General features: G+C 37.8%; 1 pseudogene; it reads right to left on the minus strand.

Annotated features, from left to right (window-relative positions):
* Positions 1-4,188: 4,188 nt before the first annotated feature.
* LOC106002794 overlaps positions 4,189-25,882 on the minus strand; it is a 49,543-nt pseudogene continuing 27,849 nt past the window's right edge.

The raw sequence follows: 25,882 nt of genomic DNA on the forward strand, positions 1-25,882 counted from the left end.
CCACTTTAGTTCTCTGCCTCCTACACCAAGAGTTGCCTGTGCTTGGCCTTCACTGCCTCAATTCACATCTAATCCACAGCTCACAATTCCTGCAAAACTTCTATTGGTGTCCCTGATAGGCAGCTTTTCTAATAATAACCAATTGTGTCATGCTTGTGTCTGGAAGGCCTCCACTAATCAGTCATCTGGGTCTGTTTGATGGTTCCTCCCACTCAGAAAGAGGGGGAAGTACTCCTATACTATACAGGGCCAGGGAACAACGGTTACTACCCACACTGACCTCAGGAAACCTGACTTTATACCCAAAAGAAGCCACCTCATATTACCTATTTTACTGTAATTTCACAGCTCTTTCTGCAAGAAATATGCAGGACAAATGGTGAGGAGAAGAGGAGCCATATTCCTAGTTACTCAAGAGGCTGATACCTGGAGGTTAGCAGTTCAAAGCCATCCTGGACAGGAAATCCTCAAGACTCTCCCTCTAATTTATCAGCAAAAAGTGAGGTTAGATGCATGGTTCAAGTGGCAAAACTCCAACTATAAGCAAGTAAGCCAAGCAAAAACAAGGCTCTGAGTTCAAGCCCTCCTACAGAGAGGAGGTACATTTCAGTTATAAGTTGTGCAGCATTACCCAAATGTCAACACTCATGAGCATAGCTTCTAACAGCTGGCCCTCATCTAATGTGAACCCAAACTGTAGAAATGTAATTTAAAATAACAATAATGTTCACTCAGTAACAGGAACCTCAAATGCAGAAATTTCAGTCTTGTTGGAGGATGAGAGCATTCAAATTTAATGGTAGGAACAAGCTTATTTCATCATTTTTAACATTTAAAACATTACACACTAGTAGACATAGTTTTCATTTACAGTTCTGATGCAGGACAGATTCATCATCTATACAGCAGTAACTACACCTTACACTTCATGTCCTGGGGCACAGGGAACAGGTGACATTTATGAATAGTAATGGTTATTACAGCATGGCCCATACACACCCAACTAAGCATCAACTACTCAGCAGAACATAATCTTGTCAGGGCTGAAACATGGCCCGGAGGGACTCATTTCCACATGCTGCAGTGCATAAAGAGAGTTGGGGACAATTATGCCTACCATCATTTAAGCAGATTTATACGAGTGTGAGCATCTTGCAAGTATAATTAACCACCAGTAAAGATCATTTTTCAAGTAAAATAATAATTTCCAATATATATATGGGAACAGTTAGTGATCTTACAACTAAAAAAAAAACATAATTTCTAAAAATAGCTAGTTCCTGACTTACCAGGATTAAAGCTGATTAAAAATGCATCTTAGGAAAGGCTTTCTTGGGGTGGGTGGGTGGTGAACTAGCAGAGGGGGTTGGGCTAACAAGAAGGGTGAATGGGAAACACAATGGTAAAAGTACATCCTTTGCATGTATGTAAATACAACAATGAAGCCCACTGAAATTGTTTTAGAAAGTGGGGCAGAATAACAGCGGGGATAAGACTGACTAGAATATACTGTGTACATGAGTTGGAAAAGTCACAATGAACCCTAGCCACAGAATATATGCTTAAACAAATGCTACCCTTGGTGCTAGCTTCATATCCTAAGAGAGTGGGTATTTTTACTTATTGGTCTGGACAAATCTGGCCTAAGAAGTGTGTTTTATGGGAATTCCTGTTTTCCATATCAAGCTTGCTCAGACACCAATTAATACATCAACAATTTATTTCCTAGAACTTGCCACTTAAAAAATTAAGTTCCGGCTGGGAGTGGTGGCACACACCAATCATTATACACCAGGGAGGCTGAGGCAAGATGATCACAAATTTGGGTTCTAACTGGGTTACACAGTGAGTTCCCATCTGTAAACAGACAAATGTATGTTTGTGAATGGAATATTCCTCATAATGATCATTTCTGCTCTCATGGTATTTAGGTTTGCGTAACCTTGACAGTATAATCCTAAGTCCTAGCTCCCTTTGGTCTATGAGAACTAAAACTATGATGGACAGGCAGGAATAAATGTTGGTATAAATTATCTGTAAGTAGATACTCACATAGAGCTCCTTTATGACCCAGAAATCACCTGCTGGGCATTTACTCAAATGACCACAGACAAGGCCATACTAAAGCTATCAGCACAACTAGGTTTATCGCCACATTATTCACCATAGCTAACATATGGAACCAATCCAGATGCCCTTCAGTATATCAATGGATCAAGAAAATGTGGTAAAGCTGAGTGCCAGTGGCTCATGCCCGTAACCCAAGCTACTCAGGAGGTTTAGATCTGAGGAATGCAGTTCAAAGCCAGTCCAGACAGGAAAGTCTGTGAGACTCTTATCCTCAATAAACCACCAGAAAACTGGAAGTGGCACTGTTGCTTACGTGGTAGAGCACTTGCCTTGAGCTGAAGAACGAGGGACAGTGCCCAGGCACAGAGTTCAAGTCCCATGACCAACAAAAAAGAAAGTGTGATACACATATGTATACATATACATATACATACCAGCACAACTAGGTTTATCGCCACATTATTCACCATAGCTAACATATGGAACCAATCCAGATGCCCTTCAGTATATCAATGGATCAAGAAAATGTGGTAAAGCTGAGTGCCAGTGGCTCATGCCCGTAACCCAAGCTACTCAGGAGGTTTAGATCTGAGGAATGCAGTTCAAAATAGGTCCCATGGTTTCCCTTACTTGCAATAATTAGTATACATCCAGGATAATTTAACAAATGAGAAAAATAGCTCAAGAGCTATGTACATATGACCATATAGGATGATGCTAAGCAAAATGAACTCCAAGACATGGAAACATGAGGTTTTTCTTTGTTGTTGTTGTTTTTGTTTTGTTTTGTTTTGTTTTTTGGGTCCGTTCATGGGGCCTGAACTCTGGGCTTGGGCGCTGTCCCTTAGCTCTTCAGCTCAAGACTAGCGCTCTACCACTTGAGCCACAACGCCACTTCCGCCTTTTTTCTTTTTGCTTATGTTGTGCTGAGGAATTGAACCCAGGGCCTCAGGCATGCAAGGCAAGGACTCTACCACTGAGCCACCTTCCCAGCCCTGTTGTTGTTTTTAATGTACTACTTTATGTACTATTTAATGTACTTTTTGTTTCTTTGGTGTGTTCTTTCCCCTATGGTTTATCCCCTATTGTCACTGTATTTGATTTTGGTACCCTGGTATTGTATATACATTTATCTGAAATAGGGAAGGGAAAGGAGGACAAAATCGTGAGACAAAGGACAAGGGGGATCCAATACAATAGCCATATTCACAAGTCAATATGTTGGAAATGATCTGTACAATTTGGCAAGTAGGAAGATTGGGGAGGGGAGGGAAAGGAGAAAAATGAGGCAGGGAGTAACAAGTTAGACAAGAAATGTACCTATTATCTTACTTATTAACTGTAACCCCTCTGTACATCACCTTGACAATGAAAAAAAAATCTCTTTAGCCATGTGCTGGTGGCTCATGCCAGTAATCCCAGCTACTCAGTGCTGAGATCTGAGGATCATCATTTGAAGCCAGCCTGGGCAGGGATCCAGGAGACTCCTATCTTCAATCAACCACCAAAAAGTCTAAAGTGGAACTGTGGTTCAAGTGGGAAAGCAATAGCCTTGAGCACAAAGTCTCAGGGACAATGCCCAGAGCCTAAGTTCATGCCCCAGACTGGCACACACAAATAAAATAGTACCTTCATAGTGAGACTTAAAACCGTTTAAAATGCTAATGGAACTCTGAATATCATTTGATTTTCAGAATGTTTACTTTGGAATCTCAAAAAGTCTCTATGGGCAAGATCTCTTATTTGATGAAAGATAATTAACCTAAAATTTTATAAAAAGCCTTTCTATAAAGTACTTACTAACACAGTTTTGAATCGCTAAGTGTTCCTTAGATATAACCCAGGTCTGTTGTCATTTTCCTAAACCTATTTAAAAAAAAGTATATACAAGGCTATATACTAATATAAAAGTTAAAACTCTAGAACAAGAAGGGATCAAAAAGCTTCTCAACTCAGCATTACCATCTCCCATATGTGAGAACTGAGAATACTGAATGCAAACCTAAAGTCATGAGGCAGCTTCGCTGAAACCTGAAATGCTGGAAGGGAAGCTGAATGGCTTATTATTATTACAAATATTAAGCTCTCATCTCTTCAGTTCAAACTTCAAAGGAATACTCACTGGGAAATATCAGTATGCCTTCTTAAGATACATATTTTATACAGCGAGTCTTCTAAAATAGTAAAAAGAAGTTACTATAGATTTGAACTTTTATTATTCCACCTAAGGAAAGAAAAGTAATCTATTTAGCTATTTAAGTTTAGAACAAAAACTACTGTTTACAAGATGAGGAGACACACACTTTCAGAAAAGGAAATTTGAGCAATCTGCGTGCAGAGTCCTCACTAAAACAAAAGCAAAAAAAAGAGAGAAATTCAAACTGGGTGCTAAATTATACTACCTAACAGGTAAAGAAGATTATCTTCTAGAATCTCTATATAAAGGAATACAGATGGCTTGATCATTGATTTTCCAATTACATCCTACAGAAAAGCAAGATTTGGAAACATCATTAGAGAGAAGGGGAGCAGCTAGTGGTGAGGAGCCTGCTTGGCCTGTGCTAAAGGACCACTCCCTCCCTCTGGTCTCATGACATCAGTCACTGACAAGACACACCAGCTCTGGGACTAAGACTGTAATGAGATTGATCTGGGGGACAAAAAAAACACTAAAGACACTTTACTAAGATGATAATTTTTAAATTTATGTGAGAAGAAAATGAGGGGGGGTTACATTGTTCAAAAAGAAATGTACAGTATTCAGTACCTGACCTATGTAACTGTAACCTCTCTGTACATCACCTTTACAATAATTTTTTTTTGGTCGGTGGTGGGGCTTGAACTCTGGGCCTGTACACTCTGTCCCTCAGCTCTTCAGCTGAAGACTGGGCACTCTGTCCCTCAACTCTTCAGCTCAAGAGTAGTGCTCTACCACTTGAGCAACAGAGCCACTTCTGGTTTTCTAAGTGGTTTATTGGAGATAAGTCTCATGGCCTTTCCTGCCCTGGCTGGCTTTGAACTCGATCCTCAGATCTCAGTCTCCTGAGTAGCTAGGATTACAAGCATGAGCCATAAGTGCCTACCTTATAATAATTTTAAAAATACATAAAGTAAAATAAATTTATATAAAGAATTAACTATGGATATAACCAAGCCATAAGAAACTGCCAATTTGACAATCAAAACCAGTTGAATATCAGCAACTTTACAATTTATCCTAATATCTATGTTCATTTACATAGATGAGACATACTATACTCTTGTTCCCACACAAAGACATGCATTTCTTCCCAACTTACTGCTGGCATTTGCAAGCACTGATCAATAATGGTTTCCATTTGCCTTTTCACAAAATGCAATGCTTTTTGAGCATAATAAGGAAACAGCAAAGGGCTTTCTGGTTTCAGACAAAAACAGAAACAAAACAAAAACTATAGCAAACCAATGATTAGGAGAAAATAATCCAGTGTCCATAGTTTTTCATGGTGGAATTCTCATTATACTTTTGACATACCTTGTTAAAAAAAAATGACAAGAATCTCCCTTCAATCCAGCCCACTTACATTCGCTTGGTCCTTCTCAAGCTTAGTCCTACACCAAAGCCCAACAGTAAAACGCTATTAGCTATTAGAAAAATGTAAGGCATTGGAAACCATAAGCTATGTACTGAAACCTGTTCTTTATTCTCAACTCTGCCACAATGTGATAGCAGCAGCAATGCAGGCTACTCTGCCACGGCTAGCTTTGTTTCTTTTTTGCTGTTTTATTCAGTATGCTTTTTATTTTAAAATGTTTTTTATACAGTATTACAATATCCATAAGAACTCATCGTATTCTCCAACTTAAAAGGAAAAAAAACAAAGAGGCCTACAGGGCCTCTGGAACTGCCTGGGATGAAAAGAGCTGTGAATCAAGCTGTGACTCAGGCCCACCAGCTCAAATGGCTCTGAGACTGTCTTTCCCACACTCAGCACTTCCCTTCCAAGCTGTGTTAGGTTAAAAAAATCATCATTTCAGCACTTAAAGGTGAAGAGGTGACATACTAGGTAATTACAGAAAAACATGTTGCCTTTGTTCCCAGTTCCCAAAACTCAGCTCCTGAAACCCAGGAGATTTCCTGAGTAGTAAATGTGATGGCCAATTTTAATGTGGTCACTCTGGCAGGTTCCTGCAAAGCCTCAGGGTTGGGTGGGGTAGAAAGACTATGCCTTAACCAGAAGCTTATAACTTTCAGCTCCATCTGCCAGACTGCAGGAAAGGATTAAGGGCTTGGGATTGAATTCTACCCCAGTGACTTAATCATTATAATGAATCCTCCATCAAAAACCCAAGACAAACTGGGAGACAGTAAGGGAAAGGGTGACATTGTCAAAAAAGAAATGTAATCTTTACCTGCCTTACATAACCATAACCTTTCTTTTCTTTTACTTTTTCTTTTTTTCTGGTCCTGGTGCCTGAACTCTGTTCCTGGGAGCTGTCCCTCAGCTCTTCAGCTCAAAGCTAGCACCCTACCACTTGAGCCACAGAGCCACTTCCAGCTTTTTCTGCTTATGTGGTCCTGAGGAATCAAACCCAGGGCCTGATGCATGCAAGGCAAGCCCTCTACCACTGAGTCAACTTCCCAGCCCACCATAACCCTTCTTTACTAACCTTCTTAATAATTAAAAAAAAGACACTGGGGATGTTTGGATGGCTCCCTGGTTGATGAACATGTTGAGTGCTGGGAGGATCTAAAAGCTGTGGCCTCTTCCTCCATACCAAACCCTGAATGATGTTTTCCACTGGGCTATGCACAAGTTAAATTTTTATAACAAACACACTGGAAAGGAAAGCTGGATGTGTTCCTGAGCATTGTACACCATTCTGGAAGCTATGCCAACTTAAGGGGGAAAGTTGTGGACACATGCCCCATAGTCAAGTCCCACAGAGGTGTGGGTAAGGGAACCTAGCTCTTGGGACTGATGTGATGTGAGGAGTCTAGCGGACTGAGCCTTCCTCCCCCTGGAGGCTAATGCTCATTGTGGGTGCTCAGTGTCATAACTGCAATGAATTGCATTGCAGGACCTTCAGTTGGTATCATAACTGGCTGGTGTAAGGAGGGAAAAAAATAATTTTCGTGTCAGCATAGTTAATGTACCACAGCACAGTTAATTTCAGGGTGTTTTCTATCTATCATGGTGACATCATACTCTACTTGTTAAAATGCTGTTCTCTAATCAAATAAAATGGACATGTCAAGTAAGCCTGAAGAAATTAGACAAATTTTGAGGCTACTCTTTCATCTCAAATACGTATAAACATGGCCAACATCTGCTTGGTTCATGAAGTACCTTTAAGATGGCTGCTGTTTTGGAGGAAGTCATACCACTGGTTTCCTTCCGTGTTAGGGGGTGACACAAGGTCATCATCTTCATCTTTCAAATACTAAAAATACAGTTAAAATTTTTTTTCAGTTAAGCAATGATTCAGGCTCTAACCTGTATTTAACATTATTCTAGTTAGAAAGTTATCTTGTTGTACTGCCAGGTTCTCTGAAGGTACATTATTTTTCTAAGTGAGGTGACAAATTCTAGACAACATGCAAATGACTTAGATGGTCAGAGTACAGTAAGTGTAGAAACCAGAGTTTACATTTTGTGGTTCATTTTCAAGATATATTTTAACCTTACCTACAAGGGCTATATTTTAGTTTTACAAGTACCAACTGACAGTATGCTCCACAAAGGCAGTTCTCACGGTATAGCCCCATCCCTGAGAGTGCTCAGCATGCTTCCATTGACTATAAGGTTAATGCCAGCTTTAGTGCCAAGGTGTCACTTGCCCTTTCACGGTGTCAACATTTGCACTGAAGGTGTGGAAGAAAGAACAGCCAGTACCTGCACCCCTCACCTAGTGGACCAAATTCTTGTGTTCTTTGTCACATATTCAGTTTCATTTATCCTGATAGAACTATTAAATTGTTAATTCTCAAGTCTTGATGGCAGATCTTTAATGTTTTTTGAGACAGAGTTGGGAGTCACACAGGGGTGACTTTACAACACATCAAAGCATGCAAAGGTTGTCTTGCAGAAAGACTGAAACTGTCTTGTTTCAGTTGTAAAGGCAGACATTTTGTAAAAAATGACATTCCAGGGGGGAGGATGGGAAGGGATGGGAAGGGGAAACAAAGGAGGAGGCTTCAATGCTTGATAAGAAATGTGCTCATTATCTTGCCCATGTAATTGTAACCCCTCTGTACAGTATTTTGACAATAATAAATAAATAAAAATTGAAAAAAATAACATTCCATTTTACTTGGAAACAAAAGACTAGGGGACAAACTCATTCTTCATACTTAGATGTTTGCGAGGTATTTTTTAATTTTAAATTTTTTATTTATTTTATTAAGTAGATGCACAAAGGAGTTGCCATTATTCAGCTTATGGACAAATATGTCTTGGTCAATGTTACACCTTTGAACATGCATACTCATCCATCCCTCTACCCCCTGAAACTCTTACTATTGGCAGGTATTTTCTTGAAAATAAAGTGACTTTGAACAAAACAACCTAAAATATTTATTGCAAATAACATTTCAGCTAAACATGGTTCTAAAGGCCTGTAATTCTAGCACTTAGAAGAGTATGAAGCAGGAATATCACAAGTTTAAGGCCTATATATCAAGACCCTGTCTCAAAAAAAAAAGAAACTTTTAAGCAAAACTCAAAATGTTGGCACCTGCATCTGTTACTGAGTGCCTGACAGCTTCACAGTAACTAAAGACTCTGATTACAGTAGACTGAAGTCACCTGATATTTATAATGTATAATGGAAGGCGTCAGTACTTAAAAAGATCTGTAAAAGCCACAGAACCAATATTTCTAAAAAGACCAAGTTATGATGCTATGAAAACAAGCATGCGTAAAAGTCCCTTTCAAAGTGCAAGGAAGATAGAGAGATTTTTAATGAAACTGAGTATGAAGTGTCTACTAACCCAATTTTAGATTCCACATTAAAAACTTCCAAGAGACCAACACTTGGAAGAATTTTGTATAATATTAAAGAATATCCTCAGTTAAAGGACAAAACTAGTTCAGTACTTTCTCCTTTCCAAGGACACACCTGCTTGAAGTTAGATTTTCTTTATATACATTAAGCAAATTAGCATATTAAAACAGAATAAACACATAGGTAGACATTAAAATTAGCTGGACATCAAAGACAGCTGAGAAAATACAAAACAATGCCAGTTATATTCGCATTATATTATTTTCCACAAACTTTAGATAATATGAATTAACAGTACAAAGTCTTAAAATTCGTTCTTAAAAATCAAACCAAGTTCAATAGAAAGCCCATACCTGACCAACTTTTTCAACATTAAAGTATTTTCCTTTTTGATTATAAAGGTCTGGAGCCTAGAAAGAACAAACATAGTTTATTTAATAAAGCTCAAAATATTAAGAAAATAATCTTAAATTTAACAATCTCATTATGTATTTTATAAAACAGCTACCCATTGCATTTAGTCTTGTGCAGACTATAAGATACATACAAACAGAAGTCTACTTATAGACTTTATGTTTAGTCTTTTTAAAATTAGTCTTTTGTAAGAAAGTAATTGCTAATTACTTTTTAACCATGAACCATGTTTGTTGTGATTATTTTCAAAGTGGCTAAATCATTTCTTTCCTCATTGAAATGTTCAGTAAGAAATTCAGTAACCAATGTGATATCTTTCTGAGTCATCTATTAACAAAAAGGGGCAAAAAGAAAACAAATCAAGGTAAAAAGTAAGCTTCCCAATAATTTGCCTGAACCCACAGTTTGGGTCTGGCTGCAGGTGAATGGGCTGTGGGGAGCAAGGAGGAGGCTGGCTGTTCTCTGAGCTCGCTCTTCAGGGAATGCTTCTTTCCACATCCTTACAGAAAGAAACTGCTCATTTCCAGGCTTCAACTTAGGTACAACATTTAAGTACTTATATTTCAAGGAAAATAAAAATGCGTTTAAGACTTAAGGCATAAGATATAGAACCAACCCAGATGCCCCTTAGTAGATGAGTGGATTAAGAAAATGTGGTATATATACACAATGGAATTCTAGGCCTCCATCAGAAAGAATGACATTGCCCCATTTGTTAGGAAATGGAAAGACTTGGAAAAGATTATATTAAGTGAAGTAAGCCAGGTCCAAAGAAACATAGGTCCCATGGTTTCCCTTATTTTCAATAACTAGTATATGTCTGAGTCAAGCCGAAAAGGTCAGATAAGTTGATGTTAGGGAAATGAACCCTAAGATATGTATTCAATTTTTTTCTTTCATGCGATTGTTTCTATCACATTTATAAGATTATTTCCTTGTTGATTTGTAGGTTCCCCCCCTCCATGGTATAACCCCTGCTTTCACTGTATTTGATGTTGTTATAATTTGTGGAGGGGAAGGGAAAAAGCAAATCATTTAAATAGGGATACAGGTGGACCCATTGCAACAATGAGATGTACAAGTCGTATCTTGAAAACGAACTTTACAACTTTGGTGTGGGGGAGGAGTGTTGGGTGGGGGAGCGGGGGTGGGGTGGGGGGGAGGATGGGATGGGAAGGGGAAACAAAGGAGGAAGCTACAATGCTTGATAAGAAATGTACTCATCTTGCCCATGTAATTGTAACCCCCTCTGTACAGTATTTCACAATAAAAAAAGACTTAAGGCAGTTAAAGAGTATAAGGATGCTATGTTGTAAGAATTATAAAACCTCATTCAAGCATGAAAATTGTAAATTCAAATATCGGTAACAGTATTCTGCGAGATGAAAATATTATGCAAACACTCAAATTTATTTAAATAAAAAGCCCAATGTCTTGTTATCTAACTCTGTAAGAGTATCAAAACCATGAATAAGGCTGAGCTCAATCAGGACAATACGTAAGGAAATTATACTGGTGTCCCCTGTTATATGAGAGATTGGTTCTAAGACGCTCAAGGATAACACAATCCACAGGTGCTCAAGATCTTTATATAAGAAAACACATCCTCCTGTACACTTTAAATCCCATTTAGAGTGCTTGTAACACCTAATACAATGTAAATAACTATTGTTGTATTGTGTAAGGAATAGTAAAGAGAAAAACAAGTACATATGTTTGGAACAGATGCATTATTTTCAGAATATTTTTCCTTGGTGGTTGGTTGAATCTACTGAGATGGAACCTGCTGATACGCAGGGCTGGCCATATGTACTTCTGTGCATACCTTATTCATCTCAGGAAGCACATGGTCTTCGGTCATTCTCAACATGGCTAGAAATACAAAGTTAAAAATTATCCTTAAAGGAAACTAGAAATGTAATTTTTATTACAGATATACCTCAAAGACCAAATGAGTTTTACTGAACTAAAATTTCCATTTGAACAGTTTCTTTTTACTACAAAAAACTTTCTCTTTGAACAATTAAACTAAAGATGAACTGTCTGATTTAATCAGGATCTGAAATATATTCAGGATTGTTGGTCCTCACCCCAAACAAAACCTTATTGATTATGCTGCTGGGGACAGAGCAGTAAAAATGCCTTCATGGAAATTACATTTTACAGAAAAAGACAAGAAGGCCAGGCGTTGGTGGCTCACGCCTGTAATCCTAGCTACTCAGGAGGCTGAGATCTGAGGATCGCGGTTCAAAGCCAGCCTGGGCAGGAAAGACTGTGAGACTCCTATCTCCAATAAACCACCAGAAAACCAGAAGTGGCGCTGTAGCTCAAGTGGTAGAATGCTTGCCTTGAGCTGAAGAGCTGAGGGACAGCGCCCAGGCCTAGAGTTCAAGCCCCACAACCGACAAAAAAAAAAAAAGAAAAGACAACAAAGTTATAACATCATGTCAGTGACAAAGCCAGGGTGACAACAGTGTCACATTCTGGAGATAAGAACTGAACAGTTAGTCACTGCTCTTCTACTCCTTATGCTTAGTTAGAGCACGCAATAATTATAAGTAAAACTAAACCACTAATCCCATCAGAGAAAAGGATTTCTAAAGTCCTACTTTTAATATTGCAATTTTTCTAATTAAAACTCAGATCTGCAACAAGCTAGCCTGAAAAAACTCCAGTTCCCTATTCCAACTATCAATCATACAGTTGAAAAAAAGGAAACAAACAAAAATACCCAACCAAGAATTCAAGTAACTTAAGATCACAATCAGGTTTTAAACAAAAGTAACTATAGTAGAGTGACAACATAAAGTCTGCTTTTGTAATATTAGAACTGAACATCTGGACACTTTGCGGTATTAGCATATCAAAAGGAATTTATCTTGTATTTCACTCTAAATTTTAACAAATATGAGACGTAAAACTAAATGTTTCATATGTTGGAGAGAAATGTTTGTTTCATTATTTAAAGAATATACATAACAAAAATAGCAGTATAAATGGGCCTAAAAAAAAGCAAGTACCTCAGAGTGGTGATCAAACCATCTCATGTGAAGTCAACAGGTATTTGTTAATTAAACTGCCTACCCAATGGCAAAGACGTAGTGGCGTTACAAAGAAAGTCTTAAGTAGTCTGTGTACCACTTAGCAAGGGCACCACTGCCCATGAAAATGTAATAGCAAGGTCCCAGTTCTGTGCTGTCACTGATAATCTGTGAGTCCTAGGAACTTCAAAGAGGCTAGCCTGACTACATAACTGAATGTGTAATTTTAGATGATTTCAATCAATTCAACAGCCACAGGCTAGTTAGTGGTTACAACCATGGACCACACAGCTCCAGAGACTAAAGAACAGAGTATAAAATGTAACACACGCTACTAAAGGGCTTTTTGAAAATCTTACACCCATGCCCAATATATAGCAAGGGCTATATTTTAACACTCAATTTTAACCTAAAGAAATACAGTTGTCCCTCGCTGTATCGTAGCTTCATTGCATCCCAGGTTTAAAAAACAAAACAAACCAGAAATAGTGATCCCTCACCTATCATGTAGTTATTTTCCAGAGCAAGAAGTGAACCACAATAGAGCATGGGATTTTCACCTATCACAGGGGTGTCTGGAACTTAACTCCCAAGATAGGTGAGGGATCACTGTACTAGTGAGTGGAAGGGACACAGGTGTTACAAATTAGCTTTAATACTTCTATAGGGGAAGCATGGAGTAGGTCAAATAGGACTGCCATAGATGGACAACAGTTGAAGCTGGGTGAAAGAAGGAAACAAGGAGGCTCATTATACTATTTTATAAGTATTTGAAATTTTAACAGACTAATTCAAATCTAAGATGTATTTCCACAGTTTTCAAAAGTGTTAAAACAACAATGTTAAAGTTAACTTACCCACATAAAGTCACTGGAAAAATGCCTTGAAATTCTTCATACTAATGTCTATAACTCTAAAAAGATAAACAAATCAGAAAAAAAAGGTCATGTGTAGTTCATGTAGTACTGTTCAACTGTCACAGAGTAAAATAAACCTTACTGTTCTTCTTTGTCTTGTCAGGATTTAAGCCCTTAGAAGAGCAGATTTTACAAACCAAACATTATTACATTCCTAAAATTAAGGCAAACAACAAAACACATCTTGATTCTTTCCAAAAATTAAGCACATAAATGATACTATCTGATTGTAACTGTGTTTCCAAAAAACTGAATCTTTCCCAGCATTCTGTGATATATGAATTCTTTTCCTAACTCTGCAAATAAGTGAGGAAAAAATTTTCCCACATTATTTTTTGTTAAAAAATTACTACTCAGTAAAAAAAAAAAAAACCACTGACTCCAAGAGGAAGTTACTACTATAAACTTATGTTATGTCACAATGTCTGATACCACTGGACATCATTTTATGAAGCTGATTTTTTAGTCCAACAAATAAATGAGGTCTCAAAAATTGAATTCTCTTGGATTTGACACAAATGAAAAAACGTTATTATAAATCAAACTCATCTTCATTTTGATGAACTTTCTGAATACAGAGATGAGTTCAATTTTTACAATTTCTTTAAATTTACTTCTATGTTATAATTACAGTAAGCAAATAATACCTGTACTGATTTTCCTTGAGGTCATAAGACCTGAACTGAGCCTGTGCATACTAGACAACAGTGTGCCAGTGAGCTACGTTCCCAGCAGTACAAGTATTTTTTTATGTTTCATAATATCACTGAGAGGTGGATCAGTATCAATCACCTTACTAGGAAATCAAAGACTGTAGCACTCCTATGTTATCAAGTAAGGTAACTAAAATTCTCTTGCAGCATCAGTGAAAAACAAAGTTTCTCTGAGTTCTCCCTAACTTATACCTTCACCCCTCCCTAACACAACCAGACCACACTAAAGCCCTCCCCCACTGCTCCTGTTCCTCCATCTGTAACCCTTCATAGTGACATTTTTTTCTACTTGAGAGGATCAAGAAGTTAAATACTTTCTATTCATAGTGAGAGGTAATCCTAGAAAACTTAGTATTTCATATTTGCTCTCAGCAAATGTAAATTCCAAAAATATTCCAAAACACAAGAAAAGCAATGTCATTTCTCCTTTCACTTTGTCTTCTGAGCAATGCTGGAGCTTTCACTTTCTAGAGCCCAATTAGAATGACAGTGAACAGGAGGAAGCATATGTGTTATAAACTTAGAAAAATAAAGAGTAAAGAACATATTAAAACTAGTTTCAGAAGTGCTGAATACTGGTGAGTGACAAACTTCCCCAGGAGAAGCCAAGTGCAGACAGCTCAAAGAGCAAACTGCCAGGAATGACAAGAGAGTCTGAGAAGCTTGGTGCTGGCGGTTCACACCTCATCCTAGATACTCAGGTGGCTGAGATCTGAGGCCTGCAGTTCAAAGACAGCCCAGGCAGGAAAATCCAGGAGATTCATAAACTCCAACTAATCACCAAAAGCCAGAAATGGAGCAAATGGTAGGATGCTAGCCTTGAGAAAAAAGCTCAGGGACAGCCCTCAGTCCTTGAGTTCAAGTTCTGAGACTGGCACCAAAAAAAAAAGAAAGAAAGAAAAGAAAAACAGCTCAACACAGAGAGAAAGTAAAACATATTTCTAAACTGTATCTTACTGTACTGGACATACTAGCCAAATATAAATAGATTAAAAACTGAATCAAAGTTAAATTTCCTAGACTTGAAACTCTTTGTATGATTAAATAAACTTACAATCCTTTTGCCTTAGCATCTCAAGCACTGGGATTACAGGTATGTCCGTAAAGTTCTTATTAATTTCAAATGTAAATATTCACAATCAATAGCATCTAAAAGGAAATAAAAAATATAAAGAAATAGTCCTTGTTAAATAAGTAAACTATATCTAATATATTCTGTTGAGAAAGTAAATCACTACCTTCAATTCTCGTAGCATCCAGTCCAAGGAGTTTGTAGTTTTGCTTCCATGAAGCCATTCCTTTCAGTTCACTCAAATGATACATAAAGACTCTGAACCACTAGCACAACAGGAGACATAGTATCATTACTTAGTCAGGGTGGTAGGCAGTGGTAGACAGTTCCAATTTTTCAGAAATAAAAACTTAAGGTAACTATTTAATTTTCTTGCCATTAAAAAAATTGTATCTCGGGGCTGGGAAGGTGGCTCAGTGGTAGAGTGCTTGCCTTGCATGCCAGAGGCCCTGGGTTCGATTCCTTAACACCACATAAGCAAAAAGAAAAAAAGCTGGAAGTGGCACTGTGGCTCATGTCTAGAGTGCTAGCCTTGAGCTGAAGAGCTGAGGGACAGCGCCCAGGCCCAGAGTTCAGGTCCCATGACCGGACACACACACAAAAAAAATTGTATCTCTAGTTCTGTAAATATAAGCACAATCATCTGGCTATCATCTACTGAAATGAATATACATGACAATACGATTAAATTTTATATGATCAAATTATGTTTCACAGTCCTGGCACTATCTGTGGGGAGGGGCAATGCTAGGGATGAAGCTAGGGCTTTGCATAAGCTAGCAAGTGCTCAACCACTAAGCTACCCCTTAGCCCCAATCTTGGCACATTAAAGACAGCCATTAGGCAATCTTGTTCACCCATAACCACCCAATATTAAACAAATAGTTTTTGAGATCCAACTTTGTGTCAGACATTATGCTAGATGCTAAGGACAGAAAGGTGACAAGAATCAGGTCCTTGTGACCACAGGAATTACAGTGTAACAGGGGAGACAGGTCACAACCACACAATCATACAGTGTAATCTTCCCAATGGCCATAAATGCCTTGAGGGGAATGTGTAGGATAAGGGTATAAGTGTAATATGAGTTAATATGGGGACTGGTGAAAACTGCTCTGAGGGAGTGAACTGAGCTGAGTGCTGAAGATTCAAGAGCAGGGCAGGTGTTCATAAGCAAGAAGGAGGTGCCCAAATCTCTGAGTGGGAGATGTCAAGTGTGGAAAATAGAAGGCCTCTTATAAGAGCAATAGGCAATGCTATAAAAACATTTTGGTTCTAAGATCAAAAAGAAGGGACCAGGAGCATCTGTGAGAGGTATTCCATTGGATTTATTGAGGAATACACATTCTACAGGGATGGGGATATAGCTCACTAGTAGAATGCTTGCCCAGCATATACAAGACCCTGGTTTTGACCCAGAGCATTGCAAGAAAAGGAAAAGAAGAGTAAAAAGACCAGACATTTGTGGAACAAAGTATAGAAAGACCAGTGCAGAAGGCATTATATAATGGGCTGTATACAAATTTAAACTGGACATTCAGCATCTGCTTGTAAAACTGTCACTCAAGCAGCTATGGATAGGAACAACACGACTCCTGGAACACTAAAAGGAATTGTGGCTCTGCCATGTACTAATTTTGGGCCAGCCATATAACTAATTCAGTTTCATCCTGGTAAAATGAGACTCAGAACAAAATTCTAGGGTGTTGAATGAAAAATGCACAATATGTTTTACAAGATAAAATATACAACATACTAAATTTTCTCTGTGGAAAAAAAAAGGAATATACGCCCTATTTCAAACTATACCTTATAGTTTAGTGGGGGTGATCTAGATGGGCAACTTGCTTGGTGAAAAGATAGTGAAAAATTATTTCATGAAGCAGAAATAATCTTTACACTTGAGTGTGCCAATATTTCCCTTCAAATGCCAAAGCAAAAATTTCAGCTTGGCACTATTCACAATAAATAGCCAAGATATAGAAACAACCACAGAATGGAATATTGTGCCATTAGAAAGGATAAAATAATGGTATTCACAGAGAAATGGATGGAACTAAAATGAATCAGTTTGAATGAGGTAAGACAAGAGCAGAGAGACAAATAGCACATGTTTTCCCTGATATGATGATGTTAAAATCCAAAATGCAAGGAAATACGACAAAGTAAACAGGACTCAAGAAACCAAAGACAGCTACTTAATCTTCCATATAATTTCTAAATGACTCCATCTTCTTGACCTCATATATGGTACATATGTGCACACATCTGAGGGAAGCTAGGAGGAGGGCACGGAATCAGAGGGAAACAGATGAAAAAATACAACAGAGGGGCCCATCAGCTACACTTGACATTGATGAAAATGAACTAAAGAACTCAAGGGAGGGAGGGAATGATAGGGAAAGAGGGAACAGTTAACACTAAGCAAAAGGATGGAAATATATTTATCACCCAAAGCAGAAGAAATATTGTCAAAGCTCATAGAATTCACAAACTTTATAGACCAAGATAATGACAATTTGCCTTGCAAAGGTTAAAATGTGTTTGTGACTTTAACAAAGTATCACTATCCTACAGTACTATGAAATTTGTGAAATTTATATAATCACTTAATTCAATAAAAATTATTATAAAAAAATTTCAGGGCAGTAGCACTGTAGCTCAAGTGGTACAGCGCTCGCCTTGAGCTGAAGAACTGAGGGACAGCACCCAGGCCCAAAGTTCAAGCCCCATGATCGACAAAAAAAAAAAAAATTCAGCTAGGAAAGATTCCAGAAGAAAATGCCAGACAATAAAGGTAAATTTTCAGAAAGACCACAGCAATGCCCATCATCTTTATAACTCTACAAATGACTTATAACCAACTTCTGAATACTGGAATATCATGACTCTATAGACTGGCCAACCTTTTTTAAGCCCTAATTAAGAGAAGAAAATATATTAGGAGAATATATGCCATTCCAAAAAAAATTAAGACTACATTCACAGCTACTTAAGTACACAAATATTTTAATAGCACCTTTACAGTTAGCTGGTTCATCAAAAGGGTCTGAAGTTCAGCAATACAATGAAAAAGGATGTTTTAGTTATTTCTCCATTTAAAATCTGTACACATTGCTTAAAATCATAGATTTCAAAGAAAAAAACAAGGTTTTGGAACAAAGTAAAACTACCCCCAACAAAAATACAACTTTCTTAAAAAAATACAACTTTCTTTTGTATACAAAAAGAAACAAAAACATAACCATAACATACTTAAGTACACATGAGGATACACTGTATATTAAAAAGGACTTGGCTTAGTAAGGAAAAAGGGCAATGCTCACTAAGCCATATTGTACCAATCTAAGCATTTAGGAAAAAGATGGCAGAGGTTTCCACAAAGCACCACGGAAATCATATCTGAAACATGGGAAGGAATAAATGAAAACCATAAAAAATAACTCCAGAAGAAAATACAGATTAACCTTTTCATGCTCTTAAGATGGGGAAAGTTCTAAGATACCAAAAAGAAAAAGTTTAGTTTGGCTACATAAAAACTAAAATTTCTGTACAAAATGATCACATTAACTCAAAAGGTGTATCCAAAAACCTAGAGATGTATACTTCTAATACTCTTTATATACCATAATTTTCTATTTCATTTGGACAAATGAATTATTCATTTTTATTTACTTCTAAAATACATTGATTTAAAAAGGGGGGAGAGGACTATATCTATGATATATACATATGTATATACACCCATTTATTATATGCCCTTTTAATATACAGTAACAGTAGAAAATTAAATATATAAAAGGCAATATGGGACACAAAGACAGAGTGGCGTTTCTCTGGCTGTCTTGCAAGGAGAGGCAGAGTAAAGGGAATGCCATGGAGAGCAGAACTGTTTGTCCTCTGAGCTGAGGTGCTAGATGCATCACTTTGGGCTGAAGAAAGACTACACCTCAGGGAAGAATTGGAGGAGGGACATTTGAAAATGTGGCCTAGGCAGATTACCCTCTCTTCCTTGAGCTCTGCTTACAGAAGGGTCAAATGCATTCCTAGTAGCCTGCTTTCTGGTTCTAAAAATAGTTTGTTTCATGTCTGAGAGATCTGAGAATGTGCAATTGTTGGGTCTTTGTGTTTGAGGTGAGTGGTGTAATGCACAAGTAAGTTACCTACCCCAATAAAGAATGAAAACATAAAAAAAAGGGGGGAGAGGGGTGAAGCAGGGCATCAGTGGCTCATGCCTATAATCCTAGCTACTCGGGAGGTTGATATCTAAGGATTGTGATTCAAAGACAGCCCAGACAGGGCTGGGCTCAGTGGTAGAGTGCTTGCCTTGCATGCATGTGGCCCTGGGTTCGATTCCTCAGCATTACTTAAGCAGAAAAAGCCTGAAGTGGCGCTGTGGCTCAAGTGATAGAGTGCTAGCCTTGAGCTGAAGAGCTTAGGGACAGAGCCTAGGCCCAGAGTTCAGGCTCCAGAACAGAAAAAAAAGACACCCCAGAGAAGTGCCTGTGAGAGTCTTATTTCCAGTTAACCACTCAAAAAACTGGAAGCAGGGATGTGGCTCAAAGTGGTAGAGCGAAAAGATCTTAAGGACAGCACATAGGTCCTGAGTTCAAGCCCCACAACCGATCGAGGAAGAGAGGAGGAAAAGGACAAGTTTATTACCTTGCCTTCCCCCACAACAGCAAGTGCATAAATTCATCCTGTACTGATGTGGTTGTTTTCTTTTTCTAGATAAAATAAAAAGAAATATGTGATACATGTTTTGCATCTTATTAAGTACATCTACTCACTGTTCTTTCCTCTGTCTTCTCTCAAGCCCTTATATACAGGAAACATCTGAGGTTCAGTGATTGGAGACAACCAGTCAGCTGTTTCAATAGCTTCCTCATTCCCAAAGCCCACCCACTGCATTAAGTTGTTCCAATGGTGGAAGAGTCAGCTATGGATCTGATATGGTTTGTCCCCCAACGGTTCATGTATTATGATGCTGCTGAGGTAGTAGAATCTTTAAGAGGTAAGGCATACTGGGAGGTGGTTAGGTCACTGGAGGTGCTGCTATGTGAAGAAAATGTAGTTCTCATAAGAACCTGGTTAGATCCTGCAGAGTGAGTTATTCTAAAAGAGCAAGACCAACCTTCTCCACTTTCTGGTTCCTGGGTCACAAAGTGATCCCTCTGCCAAGATGCCATCTCCCAGAGGAAGAAAATAACAGAGCCACACAATCTGGGACTTCTAGTCTACAAAACTGGAAGTTACATAAACCTCTTTTCTGTATACATTACCCAAGTTCAGTTACTTTCTTATAGTAACAAAACCTAATATAGAGTCCCTTTTCAAATATTCTCTGTGAAAATAGTCGTTAGGCCAAGCTGTCTGAAGAAATTATGGTCTTAACCTTTCATAAATTAAACTGACTTTTCTCATATAGCATATGAAGCAAATAGACTTTTAAACTCTTTCCATGGGAAATGTCAGCTACATTACCTGCACAAACTTAGTGAGACGAGAATCCATCTGCATCAGTATTTCTTCCCATGCTTCACACATACATGTCAGTGACAACTTTATACTATTAGCAAAAAGAAGAAAATATTTTAAACCCACATTCTACCTAATATGTGCTTCTTAAGGTCACAAAGAAATCCAGAACTTACTTTCAATCACCCTAATTAACTTAGTTAAGCCAAAGGAAAAGAGAAGACCATAGCTAACCTTTGGTAACTTCTTTTTATTTTTTCCAATTGTGGGGCTTGACCTTGTGGTCTGGGGACTGTCCCTGATCTCTTTTGCTCAAGGCTAGCTCCTTACCACCTTGAACCACAGTGCTACCTCTTATTTTCTGGTGGTTAAATGGAGCTAAAAGTCTCATAGACTTTACTGCCTGGGCTGGCCTTGAACCATGATCCTAAGATCTGAGCCTCTTAAGTAGCTAGAATTACAGGTGTAAGCCACCAGGATCTAACTGTTTGGTAACAACTATTTTTACCAAAGAATCAATTAGTCTTAGAACTTTAAAAACAAACTTTTTTATACTTAAATTTTATTGTAAAGGTGATATACAGAGGGGTACAGTTACATAAGAAAGGTAATGAGTACATTTCGTTTTGCACAGTGTTACCCCTTCCTTCATTTCAAAAGAACATTTCTGTACCTAGTAAAACAAACATCTTTTACATTTTATTATTTAAGCTGTGTTTTATTACGCTGTCAAAATGTTAGTTTGTTCATCTATTAAACTGTCAGAGGACCCTTAAAAGATTTTGACCCCTAGTTACGTTTGCCATCAAGTAAATTAATGGCTGTGGTAGAACAATACTGAAAAAAATGGCCTCAATTCTTTACAGTTCTTCCATCCTGACTTAATCTCCTCACCTTGCACCTGGCTACCCTATATCTTGCTCTAACTGAACATAGCAGAAAAAACACTGCTTAGGCCAGGGCCTTCAAGTTTTTATACATCTTGACTTGCACTTTTTTTTTGAGGGGAGGGAGAGGGAGACAGGATCTTGTTATATAGCCCAAGCTTCCTATATAGCTCAAGTTGATATTATAATACGCTTGCCTGAGCCTCCCAATTGCTGGATTATAGAAGTGTCCCACCAACCACAGTTCAACTTACACTCTTATTTATTTATTTATTTTTTGCCACTCCTGTGCTTGAACTTGATCTGGACACTGTCCCAGAGCTTCTTTTGTTCAAGATTATCACTCTGCCACTTAAGCCACTGCTCCAGTTCTAGCCTTTTTTGTGTACATGGTACTGAGGAATCGAACCCAGGGCTTCATGCATGTGAGGCAAGCATTCTACCACTGAGACACATTCCCAGCCCTCAATGTGTACTCTTGAAACCTTTGCTGCTACTACCCTAGAAACAACCCAGGACTAGCTGGCTAGAAGATGAGGGATACAGGGCAGAGACAAAGCCACTTCAGCCAGGGACACATATCAGCTTGCATGATCAGGCTGGGTGACGTGAGCCATACCAGGTACAGATCACCACAACTTTCTGGCTGAGTTTAGTCCAAACTGCTAACCTACAAAATTATTTACTAATTTGGGGTATCTTTCTTATGATCAAAAGCTAAAATCATAAAAGACTCTTTTATTTGCAATAAAGTAACTAACATTTTATTAACAGGAACACTTAAAAAGATTGACTATTTTTTCCCTTTCATTTGGAGGTGATAGGATTGGATGAGTAGATTAATTAAATTATTTTTCTGGCTTTAATAAATATTGTAAGATTAGCAGAATAGATATCCAACTGCCTTCAGCTTTAAAAAATAAAATTACAAAGGTTATAGTAAATACTTATAGAAAGCAAGTGATGAATAAATACCTGCAACAGAGCTGAAATGTGAATAAACTTCCTGGCCATCCAAGTTACTTCAGGTAAGAAGGAGTAGAGCAGATTGGTTTCAAGCTGAAAAACAAGAATAAATTGAGTCATAATCAGATGTATTTACTTTTTTAAAGATAAATTGTTCCTGTAAAACACACACACACACACACACACACACACACACACGTGCATGCGTACACATGTGACTCCTCTAACTTAAAGAGGAGCAAAGATGTAACTAAGTATCAGGAAGACCAAATCAGAATTCTGCCTCCTTTGAAACATAACTAAGTTGGAGGCATCAGAACCAAGGGAAGGCATCAAAAGGCATTAAAATACTACTGGTAAAAACAAAGAAAATACTCCTTACCATTTGCATCACAGAAGTTGTCATTTAAAAAAAAATCTATTACTAGTTCAGAATGTGGCTTAGTTGTAGAGCGCTTGCCTAGCATGCATGAAGCCCTAGATTTGATTCCTCAGTACCACATAAACAGAAAAAGCCAGAAGTGGCATTGTAGCTCAGGTAGTAAGTCAGCCTTGAGCAAAAGAAGCTCAGGGACAGTGCCCAAGCCCTGAGTTCAAGCCCCAGGACAAAAAAATGTTTACAAATTTCACAGAAAAAAGAGCTGCTCTATTATAGCACAAATACAGCCTGGTGATCACAGTTGCTCAGCCTTAAGACACAAATGTGTACTACCATTGTTGTGAATTCTATGTCTAGGGTGCTCTGGAACACTGAACAGCATGCTATTGAAGACACTAAGCAGTCCTCACATCTTCTATCCTTTTGTTCTACTTTGTTTGAAAATTCACACATACTTAGGATAAACATATAGGATTTTCAGAGGAAACACTGGGGAAGTTTTCTTGGCAAAGCAAAGGTACAATCTAAATAACAGGAGCCCAAACAGTTTCCTAATCTTATTATGTATGCTACACACAATAAAAGAGCCCTCACCAATACTTAAATGTTTTACACAAAAAGCATGTGTTAAGAGCAGAGCCTAATGGTGCACACCATTAATCCCAACACTTAGGAGGCTAAAGCAGGAGAACCTGAAGTTCTAGGCCAGTCTGGATTACAGAGCAAGCCTTCCTCTTATTAGAAGGAGAAAAAAGGCACAGAACCTGAAGGCAGACTGCCTAGCATCACTTTCTAATTATGAGCTTTTGTATGTGCCCAGTAATTTCTTCAGGTATAATAACAGTGCCTATCCATATGTTGTTGTGTTTAAGGCACTAAGGGCTTGGCATATAATAAATGATGAATAGCAGCCCTTATTATTACTAATAACTGAGTCCCAAGAAAATGCTCAAAACCAAGTAATTCTATTATAGGATCCAATTTGTAGGGCCATGATCATCAAAACATTGTTTTGTGGAAAATAATCGTACTACAACAGCATTCAATATGTACAATTTAGAAACTCCACGTAGATGTTTTAATTTGCTGCCCATTAGAATACAGTGAGATATAGATACAAACCCACAGAGGTGGGGACCCAGCTCAGTGGTGGACAGCATGCTAGTACGTCCTGTCAACCCTCGGCACCAACCACCCCTAAAAAACAACAGAAAAACTAAAACATATTCTTAATCTCTACAATTATGAAATTTCAGTACATAGCTGAAAGTATTAAACCTCTGAAGCATCACCAGTGGAAACCTCTGCGACCACTGATAATGATTTCAAATCACTTGATAGACACAATGCAAGACAAGTGCCAGCAATCTGCAAAATAATCACACACCCTCATACATGTGGTATCACTGCTAGGGTGCACTTTGTAATACTGGAAGCAACAATTTATACACAATTTTAGAAAGCTGTGACACACACTTCTGGTTTCAACGATACTCATGTAGCAGGTAAAGGTAGGTAAAGCAGGTAAAGGGCTCCTCCTAGTCACAAAGACCTATAAACATTAAAACTTCTGATCCCAATCCCATCAACAGTTGCACATCAAAGGTTGATGAACAAACAAATTCCCTGAAGGCTATGATATTTTCTACACCTTGGGGAATTGTGAGAGCGAGATGAAAAAGGCTCTGGAAATGACTTATTTAGCAGTAGTAGGAGACTCAGTACTCAACAAAGAGTGGCTTCCGATAGCTTTCATTAGGCTCCAGTTAAATCACAGTCAAGTGGATCAGATCAATTATTTCATTAAAGGAAAAAGCACAAGTAATTCCACCAAAAGTTTCTCATCTCTATAGTAATATCATTATTTTAGCTTAAAAAATTCTCTAATTAATTAAAAACAATTGAAACTGAAAAAATAAAAAAAAATTACTATGTTATTCTTATTCCATAAGTAAACTAGCCACTATATTTTAAGAGAAATAATAGAGGAAACCTAAAAGAAAAACTCACCCCTGTGACTCGAGCAATTTTGAACATCCCATAAGCATAAAGCTCAATAAATCCAGAGCTTCCTCCAAGGGCAAGAATATTTAATCTAATAAAAAAAATGTAACAAGCAGAGAACCAGTGAACAACAAAGATGATTGTGGGTGTTTTTTATATTTGTTGATTTTATTTCTACACTATCTTTAAAAAATAATTAGCATGAACTTATAGTACAAAAGTGTTAAACTGTGATATTTACAACATGAATATAATATACTTTGATCAAATTTACTCCTAATCTATATTACTCATTCTTTTTTTATTTTATTTTTATTTTTTTATTTTTTATTTTTTTTGTGAACACACTGTACAGAGGGGTTACAATTACATGGGCAGGTTAATGCATACATTTCTTACCAAGCATTGCAGCCTCCTTTGTTTACCCTTCACATCCCTTCCCAGCCTCCCCCCCAATCCCCCCCGCCTTCCCTCCCACCCCTCCCGCACCAACATTGTAAAGCTCGTTTTCGACATGACAATTTGTACTTCTCATTGTTGCAACAGGTCCACCTGTATCCTTAAACGACTTGTTTATCCCCATCTCCTCTACAAGTTATACTGACATCAAATATAGTGAAAGCAGGGGTTATACTGTGGGGGAGGGACATACAAAGCTACAAAGAAATAATCTTATAAATGCATTAGAAACAAATGCATGAAAGGAAAAAAACATTAAAATACATATCTAAGGGTTCGTTTTCCTAACATCACATTATCTGACCTTTTCCACTTGACTCAAACATATACTAGATATTGCAAATAAGGGAAACCATTGGACCTATGTTTCTTTGGGCCTGGCTTACTTCACTTAATACAATTTTTTCCAAATTTTTCCATTTCCTAACAAATGGGGCAATGTCATTCTTTCTGATGGAGGCATAGAATTCCATTGTGTATATATACCACATTTTC

The sequence above is a fragment of the Dipodomys ordii genome, unplaced genomic scaffold (assembly GCF_000151885.1).
Source record: "Dipodomys ordii isolate 6190 unplaced genomic scaffold, Dord_2.0 Scaffold1000001411, whole genome shotgun sequence".
Classification (NCBI taxonomy): Eukaryota; Metazoa; Chordata; class Mammalia; order Rodentia; family Heteromyidae; genus Dipodomys; species Dipodomys ordii.